A 14,134-nucleotide genomic window follows, 5' to 3' on the forward strand; every position below is an offset into this window, starting at 1 on the left:
CCTCAGCACTGGTGTATCGGGGGTTAACCTGGGGAAGGGAAAATTGGTGACACCCCCAGAACTCCTTACACAGCTGGAACCACCCACTGGAGACCCCCAAACAAGGCGCTACTCACAGCACCTTGCACCTGCCCTCACTGCCCGGCTCCAAGCTCGGACAAGCTGCAAAACAGCCAGTGAGGTGCGGGGCAGAAATTTCCCATCCCAGCGGTTTCTGGACTGGAAACTGGGATTTTTCCAGACTGTGACATTTGCCTCCCGAACGTATCAGAAAACAGTGATGGTTGGAACGACGAGTCAACGTCCCAGCACGTGTCTGTTAGGAAACGCCGCCGTGGCAAGGCCTGGCACAGTTTGGCAGAATCCAATTTTTACTTGTCTTATAATTCTGATGGATTTTGAAGCATATTTTCCCTCAGTTTTTACTGATTTAAATTTTCACAGTTGTGAGCCATCACGGTGTGGTGTTATGTGCGGCTGTTCCCCAGCTGCTCTATCCCAGAGGTGGCTGCACCTCAGTGCTGGGTGAGCCATCCCTGTGCAACATTATTCATGGCTGCACCCCACCTCCCCTGCCCCAGAAGTGGCTGTATCTCCACCCCGGGAGCTGGGTGACTGTTACTCAGCACTGGGAGAGTTGAATATTTGCTGAGGGTTTTTGTTTCAGTTCCAGAAATCCCACGTTTCTGAGAAGAGGCAGCTGCTGGGGTGTTATCTCCGGAGGGAGAAGTAGTGGTGACTCCCTGAAGGTGTCGAGCTGACGAGGAGCTTTCTCTCCGCTAGGGCTCTGGCCAAACTGTTTAGGTCCAGGGGAGTCACAACTCCAGCACTTCCAGTGCCCATTACAGCACATGCGTTTCCACCAGACCCGGCCAAAGGGCCCGTGGGGGGAGCCGAGGAATGAAGGTCCCTGCCCAGAGTGGGGTTCTCAGAGCAGCTCTGCCGACCTGGCGCTCCTTAGGGACACGCTGGCAATGATGTCTGGGCAGGGAAGGGCTAACAACTCATTCTGGCTTCATCTGCCGCTGGTCCGGATGCCCCACACTGAGCTCCCTGGCTCGCTCTGCATGGGACTGTTACCCCAGGGCGACGCCAGGGAATCGTGTCTCCCTGTGTTTAATGTGCTTTCAATGCAGGCTGGACCACTCCTTAAACTCCCCTGGGTTTGCAGAGAGCCTGGCGCATCAGCTCTGAGAGGGGTGCAAGCTGGCCCCAATCCAGAACGTGGTGCTAACTCTGATCCCTGCTAAGGGCATCTCACTTCTCAACATCCCAATGTCTTCGCTGTGGATCCCAGGCTTCGAGGCCAGAGGGCAGCGATCATGCTAGGAAGAGCTGCAGAGCCATCGGTGAGAGCTGTCAGGTTTAGATGTTTATCAGTACCTGGCTGTGACACCCTCCACCTTCCACCGGGTCTGTTTCCTGTCTCCCGCAGGAGGAAACCGAAAGCAGTGTGGAAACTGCTCTTTCCGAGAAACAAGCGGGTTAGCAGAATTCATACTGGCTGCAAAAGAAGAGAGCAAGCAAAGCCCTCAAAAAGCCCTGCCCTGTTGCAATGCTTCTCAGGGGACGTACAACCAGCACTGAACGGATGCTAGCGTGCAGTGGCTGGGTGACAGCTGCAGAGTCACACGGCGGTTTTCTCAGTGAGGACCTTGCTGTCACGAGAGGTTGTTCTGAAGCTGACAGCTGTAGAGGGCTCCAGGAGCATTTCCTTTTTCGGGCTTTTCCCTGCCATTGGGTATGAAACTGCTCCAGTTCACTGGTCACTTGACCAATATCCTGCTCCTTCTTCCCCTTTTAAGGAAATCAGAGCAGCAATGTCTGCCTGTGTCTCCAGAGAGCCCGAAACCACAGCTCAGAGGTGTGAACTGCACCCAGTGTAACTGACACAGCGTCACTGCCTGAGTCTGCAGAGAGCCTGAGCCCATCACTCGGAGAGGTGGGATCTGCCTGTGACACTGCGAGTTTACCCAAGGTGTCCAGGGTGAACCACTATCCCCTGCTCACAGTGTGGGAGAGAGGAGCCTGGGGCCAGTTGGGGGAAATTCACCGTTAACTCCCAGATACTGACAGCACTTACTCTCCGCTCTGGGCTCCCCAAGCCCTGCGCTTTCCCCTGCCACACACCCCTCTCTGCTGCACTAACGTGCCCCATCTCTCATTCTCTGGACACCTGCAGTGCCCCACGATCCGCTGACTCCCAGCGGCGCCCCCCACAGGTGATGGGCGTTGCCTCAGTTCCACGCTCTCCTTCACACCCAGCACTTAGATGTGGCCACAGTAAAACCAAACGGAGGTTTATTTCACAGAGCTGGAGACAGAGACTCAAAAGAGTCCAAGAGAAGGGCTGGAAACACCAGGTTACTGAAAAACATAAACTGCAATCCTGAGCCTCCTGTATTACCCAGCTCCTTTCCTGTCTAATAAGGGATCCCGCCTCCTGTGGCCAGTCCGTGCAGTGGCTGATCAGGGCACAGGGCTGGTACCCACCTCTCATGACACCCTCCCATGGGCAGAGCATCACCTGCGACCATGACAGATCCCATCTTGGGCCCCTTTTTCTTCTCTTATAAAGCCTCAGACTGCTCAGGTCCAGGGCATTCACTTCAGCTCAGCCCCAAGGGTCCTGACTCAGAGTCTTTCCGTGGGTGCTTTTTCCTTTGTCCATATGCAGGCCTGCGGCTGGTCCTGACTGTAAATGCGGGGCCGGGCCAGGCGGGAAGGTGTCGATTGTTCTCACTCTTGTCTGGGAAGCTGTAGCCACTCTGGGGGCCTTTGCCAGGCAAGTCTGCACCCACTTGCCAGTGCTGAGGTTTGAAGGGATGAATTTTGCTGGGGGCAGGAAAGAAAAGGGAAGGGCCGGGTTGAACTGGGGACGTATATTTACGGTTTAAGGCCTTCCACCACTGTGTACCTCAGGCTGCATCAGTCACAGTCCCAAACAAATGGGACCCTGAACACAGTTTGTTCTGCCCCCCACCCTCCCCTCCCCTCATGTCTCCCCAACTTCCTTGTCCACAGTTTGGGGTTCCAGGAGATCAGGAAAGTCAGGGTCTCTGGTCTGTTGGCAGCCCTGGGGCTCTACCCCCTGCCCTGTGATAGTGGTTCCCGCAGCTAGGACAGGGAGGCGTCACCAGTCGCTCGGCTGCTGTGAGTTCCTCTGCTCCCGCTGTAGTACGTGCAACGGCTCTCCCGCGGCTCCTCCCGCACCAGACACTGTGAGCTAAGGCTGAATCCAGCTGCTCCTTTGCTCTGCTGCCTCTCAGTTACCCAGACTGCCGCTGGGCTGGCCCATCGGCTATTCCCGGGCTGCACAACTGGCTCCCCTGGTGAGCTCTGCCTACCCAAGGCAATTCCAGCTCTTAGCTCAGCTCTTCAAGATACAAGGGGATCAGAGGCTTTAAGGACCAGCCATGTCTCTACCACCCAAACAGTTATTCCCTCCACAAACTTTCATTCTCTTTCCCCTTCCCTCCAGATCCACCCAGGGCCTCTCACCCCACCCCAGCCAACACCATTGTGATGTTATTGACATGAACTGTGAGCGTACAGATCATTGTTGCAACCAGGGTCCTATGGTTGCACCAGGTCTTGTACAGAGAAGGTCAAGTGGGGTGTCTATGGAAAGGTTGTAGTTTACTGATTATGATTATGCTGTCTGTATGTGTGTACCATTTTTGTATTTGAAGTTATGAATATTGGTGATGTACTTGTATCTCAACGCGTTTGATTCTAAGTAGCTTCAGGGAAGCATTTGGTCAGCTTCTTGAGAAAGGACTATTCTCAGTAAGTGCCCAGTCAATAAACACTTAAATGACAATGGACTTTGGGAGACGCCAATCCAAATCTGAGCTTTCCTGGGAACATTCAAACTAACATGTAAACAATGGCATTGGCCTGCAAAAAGCTGAATCATTCATAGACACGTGACTTGCTCAGGTGGCTACAAACCCCATCTTGTTGCTGTGACTTTGCACAGAAGAACAAAGCTTTTTCCGTGCACAAGAGAGAGAATATAAAAGGCCTTTGAAGCTCCTCCATTTTGTCTGCAGCTGGCTCAAGAGACAGACTCTCCACCCCAAGGAGATGCCTGAAAGAAATTGGAACAAAGGACAGTAACCAGGGAGGTGTGAGTGATTGCTGGACCCAGACTAGGAAGGAGTCCAGTCTGTGAAAAAAACTTATTGGAACATCTGCAGAGTGAGATTTCATCTATGATCAAAAAGAAAAGGAGTACTTGTGGCACCTTAGAGACTAACAAATTTATTTGAGCATAAGCTTTCGTGAGCTACAGCTCACTTCATCGGATGCCGTTTCTTAAATGTATTAGGCTTAGACTTGTGTATTTGCTTTATTTTACTTGATGACTTACTTTGTTTTGTCTGTTATTACTTGGAACCACTTAAATCCTACTTTTTATATTTAATAAATTCACTTTTGCTTATTAATTAACCCAGAGTAAGTAATTAATACCTGGGGGAGCGAACAGCTGTGCAGATCTCTCTATCAGTGTTATAGAGGGTGGACAATTTATGAGTTTACCCTGTATAATCTTTATACAGGGTAAAACTGATTTATTTGGGGATTGGATCTCTCAAGGTTCCTTCCCCACTTTGAACTCTAGGGTACAGATGTGGGGACCTGCATGAAAACCTCCTAAGCTTACTTTTACCAGCTTAGGTTAAAACTTCCCCAGGGTACAAACTATTTTAACCTTTGCCCTTGGACTTCCACTGCCACCAAAAAACGTTTATCTGGGTTACTGGGAAAGCGTTGTTTGGAAACGTCTTTCCCCCCAAAATCCTCCCAAACCTTGCAGCCTACTTCCTGGGGAAGGTTTGGTAAAAATCCTCACCAATTTGCACAGGTGAACACAGACCCAAACCCTTGGATCTTAAGAACTATGAGAAAGCATTCAGTTTCTCAGAAGAAGAATTTTAATAGAAGAAAAAGTAAAAAGAATCACCTCTGTAAAATCAGGATCGTAAATACCTTACAGGGTAATTAGATTCAAAACATAAAGAATCCCTCTAGGCAAAACCTTAGGTTACAAAAAGACACATAGACAGGAATATTCATTCTGTTCAGCACAACTTATTTTCTCAGCCATTTAAAGAAATCATAATCTAACACATACCTAGCTAGATTACTTACTAAAAGTTCTAAGACTCCATTCCTGTTCTGTCCCCGGCAAAAGCATCACACAGACAGACACAGACACTTTGATGTTCTCCCTCGTCCCAGCTTTTGAAAGTATCTTGTCTCCTCATTGGTCATTTTGGTCAGTTGCCAGCGAGGTTATCCTAGCTTCTTAACCCTTTACAGGTGAAAGGGTTTTTCCTCTGGCCAGGAGGGATTTTAAAGGTGTTTACCCTTCCCTTTATATTTATGACAGGATCCCATTGGGAACTGGGTATCTGGGGGCTGGAGACAGGAGTACCTGCTAAGTGGTTTTCAGTTAAAGCCTGCAGTTTTGGGGGATGTGGTTCAGCCCTGGGTCTGTGTTTGCAGCACGCTAGCGTGTCTGGCTCAACAGGGCAGGGTTCAGAAGTCCCAAGGTGTAACAGGGAAAACGGGCTCGGAGGCAGTCTCAGCACCTCAGGTGACAGTCCCAAGAGGGTCTCTGTGACCCAACCTGTCACAATCTCCCCCTCCTCCACAGAGTCACGGTCGATGTAGTTAGGCCGACGCACTGTCAGTGTAGATGCTGCGTTGTTTGCGATCCACTGTTGTGAGCCTTCCCACAATGCCCTGCACTGTCAGTTCAATCGATACAGACGCTATGAGGATGCGCATCGCCGGCACAAGGAGCAAAGTCTATCCAGGCACAAGCGAAGCAATTACTGCGGTGACTCTAGGCCAACATAAGTTAGGTCGACTTCATTTGGTCGTGTAGACACGGCCATCGTCTTGCTTTCTCTACATCTGTAGCTCCGTGCTGTGCTACCGTGAAGCACAGCGTGGGTTCTGAGCTGGAGTTGTTCCAGCTACTGTGTAGCCTCCCTGTGGGACAGCACACCTGGTACTTCTGTGCCTGTCCAGTGGATCGGGGCTGGACGCTCCAGGGGGACACTTGGAGGATGCAGGGGTCAGTGGATGCCGAATCCTAACCCAGATACGGCCTGCGGGGCCCGGGCAGGCAGTGCTTGTCAGACCAGAAGCAGGTGGTTTCGGGGAGCTGATGCTCACTAGCCCCAGACAAAAATGCTTCACGTGGAGGGCAGGGAGAGGAGAACCTTACGGCTAGAAAGCTTTTCCTAATGTTCAGCGTAAATTTCCCACACTGCCAGCTAAGCCGGTGCCTTCTTGTGCTGCCTATGGAGACTGTTCCATCTCCGTCCTTTTATAACAACCTAGCACATATTTGAAGCCTATTCTTAGGTCCCGCCTCAGCCTCCTTGTCTCTAGGTTCTTTCAATCTTTCCTCGTAGGTCAGGTTTTCTAAAGCTCTGATAATTTTTGTTGCTCTCCTCTGGACTCTCTCCAATTCGTCCACTTCTCCTAAAAGTGCGGCAGTCAGAATTCGACACAACACTCCAGCTGAGGCCTCCCCACTGCCGAGTAGAGCGGGACAAACATCTCCTGTGTCTCACATACGACTCTCCTATTAACACAGCCCAGAATGACATTAGGGGATTTTGCAACTGCATCACACTCTTGACTCAAATTCAATTTGTGACCCACTGGAACCCCAGATCCTTTCCAGCCGTATGACCCCCTAACCAGTTGCTCCCCAGTTTGTAGCCGTGCATTTGATTTTTCCCTCCAAATGCAGCACTTGGCTCTTGTCTTTATGGAATTTTTTCTCATTCATTTTGGACCAATTCTCTAATGTGTCAAAATCACCTTGAATTAAAATCCTGCCCTCCACGTAGCTAAGAAGAAACCAGCCGCCATTCACAGCTGGAAACCATCCTAGCAAGGATCCTGCCCATGTGAGACTTTGTGTCAGTTGACTTGTCAGCATCTGCACGATTGTCCCAGTGAGGAAAATGATCTCACAGGCATATTTGTGTGATGCTGTCCCTATCTGGAGAGCATGAGGATGGGTGTGGTATAAACCACGAGCTAACTAGTTAGATCTTTGTATGTACTGTGCCCTGTCCAGCTATCCAGCCATGTCCCATCTATAATCCCTGTCTCTAGCTATCCCTATCAGCTCTGTCTCGATCTCTATATCTTTTCTCTCTGTCGCATTATAAGCGAGGGTGGTAGAGAGGCTACCAGTCAGGGCTGCCCGACACTTTCCATTTTAAGACCCTGTTTTCAGTTGCCTATAACTTTGCCAACTAACCATTTGGGCTGAAATTTCCAAGGCCGGGTGTCTGCCTCCAGCTGAAGTTTTCGGGAAAGTTTCCCTAAAATGGGTCAGCGGTAGCTGAGAATAAGGCTAGGAGGAGAAAATACATTGTTTTGCTCTGTGTCTTGGTTACAGGGCTCTCTCTGCTTCTCTGACACTGCCTCTGGGTGCACCCTGTCATGGGCCATTATTAGCACAGACAGACACACGGCCTGCCCTTCCTTTCACTGGCTGGGAGGGACAGTTCTGGGTTTCCACTCAGCAGAGGGGCCTGGCCCTTTGCTCTAGCTCTTCGCACAGGTGGATCCCAGCTGATCCCCCGTGACGTGGTCATTCACCTCCCCGGGAACCTGTCCCCCCGTATCTTGGCTGACACGTCCAGCATCACATCCCTGGGAACCTGTCTATTCAAAGGTCTTTCTAGGATGCATGATGCAAAAACCTCCTTCAGCACCTCCATTCTTCTCTTCATCACTCTCCATATGTCACTGTAACCCCCCTTCCATCTGTCCCTCTTCCATTCATCCAGTAATGAAACTCCATTGTCAGGGGGCAGTGTGAGATGACTACAGGAGAGGATCTGAGATCTACCAGCAATGTCCACATGCCTGAGTCTGCAGAGAGTCTGAGCCAATTGCTCTTAGAAGGGGGAGCTGCTCTAAAGATGACTGAATCTGGTTCAGGTGGGATCCCTCAAGGGTCTGTTTTTGGCCCTGTGCAAAGAACGCAAGAACATAGTAACAGTCATCTTGGGTCAGACCAATGGTCCACTGAGCCCAATTTCTTGACTTCTGCCAGTGGCCAGTGCCAGGTCCTTCAGAGGGAATGAACAGAGCAAGGCAGTTATCACATGATCCATTCCCTGTCATCCACTCTCAGCTCCTGGCAATCAGAGGTTTAGGGGCTCCCAGACCACAGGATTGCATCTCTGACTATCCTGGCGAGTAGCTATTGATGGATCTATCTGCCAACAATTAGTATAATTCTTTTTGAACCCATTTATACTTTTGGCCTTTGCAACGTCCCCTGCAAACGAGTTGTGTGCTTTGTGAGAAGAAGTACTTCCTTTGTTTGGTTTAAACTTTCTGCCTACTAATTTTATCAGGTGGCCCCAAATCTTGTGTTACATGCCAGAGTAAATAACACTTCCCCATTCACTTTCTCCACACCATATATGATTTTATAGACCTCTATCATATGCCCTCTTAGTTGTTTCTTTTCTATGCTGAAAAGTCCCTGTCTTTTTAAGTTCTCCTCAAATGGAAGCCGTTCCGTAACCCTAATAATTTTTGTTGCTCTTCTCTGTACCTTTTCCAGTTCTAATGTATCTTTTTTGAGAGGGGGTGACCAGAGCTGCACACAACATTCAAGGAGTGGGCGTGCCATGGATTTATATGGTGGCATTCTGAAATTTTCTGGTGTCTTATCTATCCTGTTCCTAATGGTTCCTAACATTCTGTTAGCATTTTTGTCTGTTGCTGCCCATTGAGTGGATGTTTTCAGAGAACTATCCACAATGACACTGTGATCTCTTTCTTGAATAGGAACAGCTCATTTTGATCCAATCATTTTGCATGTATAGTTGGGATTATGCTTTCCTATGTGCATTATTTTGCATTTATCAACCTTGTATTAACATTGTTGTCAATGCCCTGGAAGAAAACATAAAATTGTTCCTAAAGTTTGCAAATGACCCCAAAATTGAGGGCGTGGTAAATAAGAAAGAGGACATGTCACTCACACCAAGTGATGTGGATCCCATGAGAAACTGGGTGTGTTTTAGTATGGCTAAAGGTAAATGTATCCATCAAAGAACAACAAATGTCAGCCTTACTTACAGGGTGGGGGACATGCTCCTGGGAAGCAGAGATTCTGAAAAAGATTTGGGGGTCGTGGTAGATAATCAGCTGAACATAAATGCCCAGTGTGACACTGTGGCCAAAACAGCTAATGTGATCCTGGGATACATAAGCAGGAGAAACCTGAGTAGGAGCTGTGATGTTGCACCCCATATGCTTTATGGAAATATATGAATATAATGTAAATAGAATATGCTTTATGCAGAAGGTCTCTTGTAAGGTATCATTACAAAGGTTATAACCTACTGAATATATTCATCCTATTTGTATTCATGTATCATTCTTGTATCTGAAGATAGAAATATGAAGTATTACTCTGAGGCCCTATTGTAATTATGCAAAGTGTGGGACATTAATGCTGGTTTAGAAACTTGATGGCTCCCATTGACCCAGACAATTGGTTGTAAATGGCCTTATTTACCTGAAATCCTTCCTTTCAGCCTATGTGTGGGCCAGCCCATGGGTAATGGGGAATGAGGTCTCAGAGACATGTGACCATGTCACATGATACTGGAATTCATCTTAATCCTTGTAATTTTCCATTGAGAGGCAGGGGTGGGGGCCAAGTACAGACAAAAGACTACCGCCTTGTGCCCAAGCTATAAAAGGGGGTGGAACAGGACAAAGGAGGCTACCAGTCATGAGAAAACCCCTGCTTACCACCTGAGATGTCTGCTGGAACTAACAAATACTGTACCAGGGGAAAGGATTGGGCCCAGACTAGGAAGGAGTCTAGTTTGTGAAAGAAGCTTATTGGAACATCTTTCAGGGTGAGATATTACCTGTAATCAGTTTTTTAATGCATTAGGCTTAGACTTGTGTGTTTTGTTTCATTTTGCTTTGTGACTTACTTTGTTCTGTCTGTTATTACTTGAAACCACTTAAATCCTACTTTTTATAATTAATAAAATGACTTTTGTTTATTAATAAACCGAGAGTACGTGATTAATTCCTGGCGGGGTGGGGGTGGGGGCAAACAGATGTGCATATCTCTTTATCAGTGATCTAGAGGGTGGACAATTTTTGAATTTACCTTGTATAAGCTTTATACAGAGTAAAACGGATTGATTTGGGGTTTGGAGCTCCGTGTCTGGGTGCTGGAGACAGGTTTTAGTTAAAGTCTGCAGCTTTGGGGGTGTGGCCCAGATCCTGGGTCTGTGTTGCAGCTGGCTAGCATGTCTGGCTCAAGAAGGCAGGGTTCTGGAGGACCAGGCTGGCAGGGAAAATGGGCTCAAAGATAATTTCAGCACATCAAGTGATAGTCCCAAGGGGATCTCTGTGACCGAACCCATCACAGGAGCAGAGAGGTTATGTTGTGTCCACTGCTGGAAACCCGTGTCCAGTGCTGGCACCAATAATTTAAGAAGGATGTTGATACATCGGAGGGGGGTCAGAGAAGAGCTAAGGGAACGATTAAATTATTAGTTAACCTGCCTTAGAGAGATAGAGTCAAGGAGCTCAATCTATGTCTGTATCTTAAGAAAGAGACGGTTAAGGCGTATCTTGATAACAGTCTATAAATTCCTACATGAGGAACAAATATTTAATAATGGATTCTTCTGTCTAGGACAGAAAGGTCTAACATGATCCAATCACTGCAATTGAAAGCTAGAGAAATTCAGACTGGAATTAAGGTGTAACCTTGTAACAGCAAGAGTAACTAACCACTGGAACAATTTACCAAGGATTGGATTTTCCATCACTGACAATTTTTAATTCAAGACTGGATGTGTTTCTGAAAGTGCTACTCTAGGACTTATTTGGGGGGCAGGTCTCTGGCCTGTGTTATACAGGAGATAAGACTAGATGATCACAGTGGTGCCTTCTCACCTTAGAATCAACGAACCACCTTCATCCTAACGTTCATTATAACATTCACTCCATGATAACGTTCACCGAACCACATTGATAATCTCAATCCCATCATACCTCTATGTCCTTGGCTAGTCGTCCTTTACACATTCAGCTGCTAACAAAACAGGGAAGTGAAAATCACCATGCGCCTCCCCTTTTCTTCATTTTTTTTTTTTTTGATTTCACAGGACACCCATAGCGGGAAATTCCAGGCAGAGCAGAATGAGAATGCTGGCACCCTGTTTGCTGGCCAAACAAACAGCACTTAAGTGTCTCATTGTGGGATCAGTCACATCTGTTCTCTGTCGATCTGGGGAGGGTGGAGGCAGGAGCCATGTCTATAAAATCCTGCCTCAGTGTGTTCATTCCCCAACCGGTCTTTGGTCAGAGCGATGGAGGAAGTTGGGTTTGGCCAAGATAGGGCCAGGAGGCCCATAGCACTGCTGTCGGCGAGCCTGGTGCAGGGTGAGTTTGGGGAGGAGTGGCGATGGGAGACGGGACCCGACCTGCCATGGGAGGGAGAGAGAGATATGGGCTTGTGAGGGAGGGAATTGAGCTAGTGAATAACAAGGGGATCCAAAACCTTCATCCTTCATAGATACCCCTGCCCACCTAGCCCTGATTTCTGCATTCAGTCCTGAGCCATCCTACTCAGGTCAATGGTGAATGTTAACTCTGGAACCTGTAAATGGTGAGTTGAATAGCAACTGTGCTAAGATTTTTAACTGTGGCTGAGGATAGCAGGGAAGTTTCAGGAGAGTGGGTGGAGCCTGGGAATTGTGGTTGGAGCTACTGGCACCCAATCCCCCAGATACACCGGGAAATGACTGTGTAGAACACCCTGTCATAAATATAAAGGGAAGGGTAAACACCTTTAAAATCCCTCCTGGCCAGAGGAAAAACCCTTTCACCTGTAAAGGGTTAGGAAGCTAAGATAACCTCGCTGGCAACTGACCAAAATGACCAATGAGGAGACAAGATACTTTCAAAAGCTGCGGGGAGAGAGAAACAAAGCCTCTCTCTCTGTCTGTGTGATGCTTTTGCCAGGGACAGAACAGGAATGGAGTCTTATAACTTAGTAAGTAATCTAACTAGATATGCGTTAGATTCTGATTTCTTTAAATGGCTGAGAAAATAAGCTGTGCTGAATGGAATGGATATTCCTGTTTTTATGTCTTTTTGTAACTTAAGGTTTTGCCTAGAGGGATTCTCTATGTTTTGAATCTAATTACCCTGTAAGGTATTTACCATCCTGATTTTACAGAGGTGATTCTTTTTACTTTTTCTTCTATTAAAATTCTTCTTTTAAGAAACTGAATGCTTTTTCATTGTTCTTAAGATCCAAGGGTTTGGGTCTGTGGTCACCTATGCAAATTGGTGAGGATTTTTATCAAACCTTCCCCAGGAAAGGGGTGTAATGTTTGGGAGGATTTTTTGGGGGAAAGACGTTTCCAAATGGACTCTTTCCTAATAATATAATACTGGTGAGACGTTTGGTGGTGGCAGCAAAAGTCCAAGGGCAAAAGGTAAAATAGTTTGTACCTTGGGGAAGTTTTAACCGAAGCTGGTAAAAGTAAGCTTAGGAGGTTTTCATGCCGGTCCCCACCTCTGTACCCTAGAGTTCAGAGTGGGGAAGAAACCTTGACACACCCCCTTATTAATATCTTTGTCTTCTCTTTCTTCACTCCATAGGTGCTCAGGGGAGTCAGAATCAGGCAGGTAAGACACCCACTGCAAAATGCCAGCTTTACCTGCCTATGGCATGTGGAATGAGAATGAAGGTAGAATCCTGGGTCCGATTCCCTGCTCTGAGAATTGAGTGGCATCTAGTATGTCAGAGGAGGCAGGGGGAGGGATAAAGTGATAAAATTGGAGTTAGGGATAAGGGTTAAGGTTATCTTGGGGTTAAGGTAATAATTGGGTTAAGGTTATTGGATGAAGATTATCATTGAGGTTATAACAAAATTTATCCTGGAAGTTAGGGTTAAAGTTTCCACAAGACGGCTTGTGTTAATTTGATTGGTCTATGTAAATAACTCTTTTACCTTTAAGTGCCCTTGCGCTGGGCCCATGAATTGCAAAGGAAGCCAGGTGTTTCCAGCCTCATTGTATTCTGCCTCCCAGAATTAGCCCTGATGACCTTAACCCCAGGATAACCTGAATCGTAACCCAATGATAACTGTATCCCTAATTTCATGAGAACCTTAAGCTAACTTCCAAGATAGCCTCAACCCCATAATAATCCCAGCTCTGCCCATTCTTTCTTCACTCTCTAAGCACTTGTGATGTAGACATGCCCAGACTCACCCAGCCATGTGCTGGTGGGGTATTATCTCAGTGCCTGACCGTGTACAATGAAAGGGGCGTGTGGGGTCTCTGAGGTCCAGCTGATTGCGGTTTATGCTTTGTGTGGGGAATGATTTTAGAGCTAGGTGACATAGGATGTTTTGTTCCAAATCTGATGGGGTGTCTGAAAACTGGGCACCCGTGGAAACAGCCTCTGATTACTGCCTGGAAAAGATGCATATTGGAGATTCACAAAGACAAATGAACCCCTGGAGAGTGCAAAAGATTGGTCCCCGTGGTTATCCATTATGGGGTGGGGGAGTCTGAAGAACAGTGGATCCCAGCTTTATGGACTAGACAAGCGTTGAAAGAGCTAACCATCGGATATGTAACACCTTATTAGACAGCACAGTACCTTGCTAACAGGTACAGGCTGTAGACTGTATTTTATGTTTTTCTTCTTCCGGTAACCTCATGTTTCCACATCCTGTTCCTCACCTTTATTATGAATCTCTCCCTCAGCCTCTGTTAAATCAACTTCAGTCTGGGTTTACTTAAGACACGTCTGTGATGTACCCAGGGTACAATCCAGACCAATGCGTAGCTGTGTCACCCCTGCCCTCTTCTCTAGGGTACCCATTACGATGCCTTGTCACTGTAGCTTCCAGTCTGGACTGCTCACAAACAGCGTTCAGCCTGTGAGTCACTCCCAGCTATGTCTGTATGTGTTGCAGCCAGCCAGCCAGACGCTGGCTCTTACCAGCTTCAACGACTACCATATGGTGACCCCCATACATGCCCAGTCCTAGATTTCCCCCCAGAAATGTATGTC

The sequence above is a fragment of the Lepidochelys kempii genome, chromosome 6 (assembly GCF_965140265.1).
Source record: "Lepidochelys kempii isolate rLepKem1 chromosome 6, rLepKem1.hap2, whole genome shotgun sequence".
Lineage (NCBI taxonomy): Eukaryota > Metazoa > Chordata > Testudines > Cheloniidae > Lepidochelys > Lepidochelys kempii.